This window comes from Lycium barbarum, chromosome 3 (assembly GCF_019175385.1).
Source record: "Lycium barbarum isolate Lr01 chromosome 3, ASM1917538v2, whole genome shotgun sequence".
Lineage (NCBI taxonomy): Eukaryota > Viridiplantae > Streptophyta > Magnoliopsida > Solanales > Solanaceae > Lycium > Lycium barbarum.
In genome coordinates this window covers 69,976,052-69,982,252 of record NC_083339.1, presented here as the reverse complement: position 1 = coordinate 69,982,252, position 6,201 = coordinate 69,976,052, and the positions used below count along the sequence as shown (strand labels likewise).

At 38.2% G+C, this 6,201-nt stretch overlaps 1 long non-coding RNA gene across 1 annotated transcript; it reads right to left on the bottom strand.

Moving 5' to 3' along the window:
- Positions 1-2,242: 2,242 nt before the first annotated feature.
- Positions 2,243-4,771, bottom strand: LOC132633913 (uncharacterized). Its single transcript, XR_009579929.1, has 3 exons — positions 4,598-4,771; positions 3,639-3,689; positions 2,243-2,300 (listed from the first exon to the last, which is right to left on the bottom strand). It is a non-coding gene; the product is annotated as an uncharacterized LOC132633913 (long non-coding RNA).
- Positions 4,772-6,201: the final 1,430 nt, after the last annotated feature.

Below are 6,201 nucleotides of genomic sequence, written 5' to 3'. Positions count from 1 at the left end.
TTTGTGCTTTGCCCGTCAACTCTTTTAAAGACTCTGCTTAACTATGTTTCTTACGGTTCACTTTTTCTGGTATTTGATCTCCTTACCTCCCTCTCAATTATTCTCTTTTCTTTCCAAACATCGTTGTATTAGAATCTTCCAACCTCAACCAGTAGGAAAATGAATATCAGTCTACTTCGTAACATCTGTACCATACCTTTCCCCTTTTCTCGTAAATTCTGTCCAGTTAATGCTTTCCATATATTACAACACCGGCTATTAGGGTTCACCAATCGATCGACATAGTCATAAATGGGGGGCCCTACCTATACATATATATATCACTGCCATTTCTTTTACAATACATCTTCAATCACTTGTTCAAATTTACTCTAATTTCAGAGTTGTGCTGCTTTTTCTTCCTTTTTAGCAATCTAATTCGTCTCAGCTCGTGTGACCCCTATAAAGTTTCTTACCTTTCCACATATCCTAATTCCCTTTTAGGTTACCCCGAATTTCCTATTCGTCTCTTATATCTATGTTTGCGAAAATTTTTGTACATTTCCAAGGGGGTCACCCATCCCAAAATTTCTCTGGCCCTAGCACGCTTAACCTTAAAACTTTAATACATTTAGGTGCGTTAAGGCCGGTATAATCACGTCAACTGCCCCGCGCGACCTTGGTCACGTAATTTAAGGCAAATCGGGGTCTTAACAACTTTCAAAACGTTCTCGTAGCGGGTCCCACCCCGATTTAGAGGGATTCTTTTACTTTTCTAACTATATAGTTATCGTGTCGCCCCTATAAATCCTCAATATTTACCTCCATGCGTGTGTATATATATACATTTAGACAGCTCACGGGTTTAGGTTTTTATTCCATAGATCCCATCTCCAACCAGTCGATGAGACCTGATAAAATGTTACAAACTAGAATCCGACGAACTTCGCGGAATCTCTTAGCACTTAACTCACATAATTACCTCCATATTTGTGTATATGTATATTTTTGAGTCGTAAACGGACCACTCAATTTCCACTGCCTGTCATACACTTTGTATTCTTCCAATTAGAGGAAACTTATTCGTTGGACATTTTTTGCCCTTCCACATATGCTGTCCTAAAGCAAAATGGGGTCGGACCATATTCCGGTTCGTTTAAATAAATTGCAAATCTGCTACTCATATATGCTTTCTCGAGATAAAATTTTCCAAATACGGATAATACTTCTTACGAATGACATGGAGGGTATCTCTTAAACTTTAATCCAACATAGTAGATTTACCCTATCGGTATCGACCTTCAAGACATGTTAAGAATTTATATCTCATTTTCCTCTTCATATTCCTAGAAAAATTTGGGCAGAGGTTCCTCTGTATTTCTTACTATCCCAAAACCTGTACACAGGAAATACCAACCATGCCTCACAGGGCCAACACATATACGTATATACGTATCGTATCATATCGCATCATAGCCACACGGGGCTAACAATTTCAAATAAAAGTATAAAGATGTCGGGGCTTACCTCACATGTCCAACTCAAACTGCACCTACTACACTTTCCTTTTTATTTTTTTCTTTTCAATCTTCAGCTTCATGTTTCAATCGTATTTCAAACACCTTACCCATCATACATCTTTCATGCCATTACTTACCTGTGTACTGTGTAGCTTCCAATATCATCAGTCGCTGTCTTACGTCGATACCGTTCTCCAGCTGAAATCAGAGGTTAGTAAAAAAAAGGAATTCATTTCCTACAGCGGGCTCTATCGCACGATCTAAGATTCAAAGAAAGGTAACACCCTAAATGTCATGTAGCCTCCTGTTTATAGATGTTGTGCACAACACACCGATAAACAAGACTCTACTAGACACCGTCTGTAGACACTCCGAGGACGAACCGCTCTGATACCACTTTTGTCACGACCCAACTCCGTAGGCCGCGACTAGTGTCTGTGCTGGACACCCAAACGTACCCAATAACCCAACTAGCATATCGGCAGAATATTTTTAAATGTAAAAATCAATTGGCGTTAGTAATTATCATAAATGAACCGACATAGTACATGGAAGCCGATAAGGCTGTCACAAATCATATCATCCAAAACATATACAGAACCCACACAAGTATGTCTACAGACCTCTACAGATTATAACAGAATCATAAGACGGAACAGGGCCCCGTCATACCCCTGAATAGCATACATATATACAATAGCAGCAGACTGTACCAACATATAGGCTCTGGACAAAAGAGCACTCCCAAAATAGCAGAATAGATGTCCTAGGCAGGCGGGTCAGCAAATCTGTCGTCTGTACCTGCGCGGCATGAAAACGCAGCCCCCGAAGGAAGGGGGTCAGTACGAAATATGTACTGAGTATGTAAAGCACGGAACGTAGTAAACAAAGTCATAATCGAAGCAGAAGATACAGAAAATGAACTGAATATCCAGATTAGCAAAATGCTGATCATATAGCATAAATAGTATTCACTGAAAACATAGGTCGTACCTGATCCCATTACGGAACAAGATCATAACTGAAACAGAACTTACAGAGGAGTGAGTGTAACATCCGAAGTATCAAATGCATATTTTCAAAACATGAGGAGTGTGTACAGAAACATATACCATATCATATCCGACCCCTGCCAAGGGACTCCGCAAACAGAACGTGGCCACCCCCCGACACTGGTGCCACAACACATAAGGAGCAGAGTAGGGGATAACCCCGTAACATAACATATCAGATCATATCATATCAGAGTGTGTGTACATGGCACAACATACTCCACAACCTATGTACATATATACCTGCCCCCTCACATCGAGGCACGGCGAACAATGCAGTGGAATACGCTTGACAACATATCCTGGCCCGGGCTCAGTGTGGGAAACATTGAGGCATCCACGAATGGAGTAGTGAGAAACTAAATGCAATAAAAATACCATATATTTCCAGAGACTCAATGAGGCATATCGAATGACAAATCAAACCAATGAAATCGGACAGAATCATAGTAAGTGTATGTCGTATGTCATAATGAGTTACGGAAGAATAATCCTTCTGGGATCATTTTCATATTCCAAAATAGTTTACCAGACTCGAGGGAATCATTAAAACAATTTTCCTTAGTAGTTAAAAGGATAGTTAAAACGTTTCATTTTATATTGTTCGAAAATAAGGCAATAGTACACTATAAGGCAAAGCGGGAATAGTGGGAGACTAAATGAGACACAAAATATCATACCTTTACAGAGATTCAATAAAGTATTTAGAATAAGTATCATTGGTAGTTAGAAGAGTAGTTAAGGCGTTTCCTTTAGAACCGTTTGAAATTAAGTTATAAACACAAAAAGGGTAAAGTCGGAAATAGTGGGCCCACCTCGGGACAACCGAAGCGGTGGGCTCAAATTACGTATATTAAGCTTATGGAGTCACCTACGGAGGTCCTAGGGACATTTCATAACTTTCTAGACAATTTGCGGAAGTTTACACAACTCTGTAACAAAGCGTACTTATAGGGTTCAATTCCATTGAATGAAAAAGGGACAATTTCAACGCGGATTCCGAAAGACAGAATATTTTCCGAGGCTCGAATCCGATCCTAGTACATCTAGGACATGCCAAAAGAAGAATCGGGATAGCTTTACATACCTTTTATGCTTTTTACGCCTTTCCAAGTTCACTTCCCGTTTCGTCCAAAATCTACAAATGGTCACAGTTACCAAATGTTAACCCTAAGACTTTAGGACTTAAATATCAAATCAACACTTTTCTACAGAAATTTGGGCAGCATTTCCCCTATACATATAGCATCCCCGAGAATTCAACTCGGCCAAAACAATCAACAACAACCCAATAACAACACTAACAACAACAACAATAACTACAAGACACAATATGGCACAACTAGTTCCCTTTCCAACATAGTGCGATACCTCCATTTCAACTTCAAATTACCAAACAAATCTCAAGGGTTTCACATTCATCATTAATCAAGATCATCCCAATATAATTTGGAAGCATTTCATATCAATTCCACAAAATATTCACAAGATATACACAATATACAAACTTTCCACCAAAGTCACAATTCCACCAAAACTTCTAATCTTTAACAAACATTTTCATAACATGTTTCTATCTTCCAACTTCATCAACAATCATCATAATTTACACCTTAACGACTTCATTTCCACAGTATCATAAAATCATATTAGAATGACATAATCTTTTACATTCCATTTCAATGCCAACTTAAATCATATTACCTTCCTTTACACTATAAGGATCACAACAACACAACCAACATATTAAACAAAATTAATTCATTCCCATTCTAATCTCCATATACCACACGGCCAATACCTATATTTCCAACTTCAACCAAATTCATTCAACTTTCATTCTCAATATGAATTCCATCATACTCACAACTAGAATACAACATAAATTCAACTCACCATATGTATATAACATACATACACACACGGCTACATGCCAACTTACATACCCACTTTGTAAACTTTCATATTTCCATACTTTCTACTCATTTCTACATACTACAACACAAACAAACCGTCATAACATAATAACATGGAATGAATTCTTACCTTTTTCTCCAATCTTCTTCACTTAACCAAAGTGCGGAAACGATGAAACGGATGAACCATCTTCCGAAATAATTATACCACGTTGTAGAGGGTACTTGAATTGGTAGGAATACTACAAGAAAACAATTTTTGGAACAAGATTTAAGGTACTTAATTTCCATGGGTCTTGGCCGAAATGGCCCTTTGTTTTTTTTGTTCTTCATCTTTTGTGCTTCTTGAAACTTCTAATGGATAAAGTGATAAATATATGGTCCCTTTCATCTATTTTAACACATGGATAATTCATTAATTTTTTTGTGGGTTTGGGCCATGGCTTTGGCCGGCCACCCTCTTAAACTTGGGCCTCATTTTTTTTTCTTTTCATTTTTCTTGGGCCAACCCGGTTGGTCCCGAGTTGGGCATAGCCCACTGACCTTTCGACCTTAAAACGTCCATATCTCCTTGTACCGACGTCACCTAGGAACCCACGACCTATGGTTGGAAAGCTAATTCAATTATCTATAACGTCTATCTCTTGGTATTTTTCCAAATTCCAAACTTATAATACCATGTTTTGCCCCTCCAAGTCAGGTCACCCGGAAACGTTTTCTTAAAAATATTCGTTTGGAGGGCTTCCACTTTGATTTGGCCCAAGGGTCCTTCATGAGTTGTGTTTAACTTTACATATGTGATTCATATAGCTTGTCACGTGTTCCAAAAAAAATCTTGATGTGTGGGCCCCACCTCAGCTTACAAATAATCCGACTTTCAAAAATACGGGATATAACAGTTTAGCACTCCAGTAGAGGCTCGTAGATACGCAGTGTGGGTTAGATAGTCTCACGAGATTGCTACTATATTATTATTATTATTATTTTGATGGCCGAGAGGCATATGTATATGAAAGTATTTATGTTTTCAAATGGAAGATGATTTTCTCATGATTTGATTATGAAATTGATAAAAGAGCATTAAATGAGTAAGGTTAGAAGAAGAACTAGCGGTGCTCGGTGGTTAGCTCCGGGTACCCGCCGTGGCCCCTAGCTGGGTCGTGACATCAATAACCAAAATGGACGATTAAGAACACAATAACGGAGTAATAATACAACATGGTATATCATAGTACATGCACTTAAGGTTATCTTGTACATGGCTGGAAACCCTAGTTTTAGTGGATTTTCATATAATCGTGGAAGAACATGGCGTAGGGAAGAACAATGATGTTCCCACACGTAGATAGAAATCCTACATACCTGTTAATACTCCAAAACTTGTAAATAATGGTCTGAACTTGAGAAGAATCCCACAAGCCTAAATCTTGAATCCTTGTGATAGGTTTTGTTGAAAACCCTAGGTTAGGAACAATGAATTCCTATTTAGTAATCATGGATATATGTTATAATTCACATGGGATACATAGGATAGACTTACCTTGGTGTATCTTGATGATGGGAGAAGAATAACTTCGTTCTAGGGCTTGAGAATATGAAAAATAGAATAAAAAGCTGAAGACCCGTATTTATACTTTTACGGCTTCGTTGAATATACGGTCCACTTATACGGCCCGTATTTAGAAATACGATCCGTATAGGTTGACCGTATTTCACTGGTTGAATTTTCCAGAA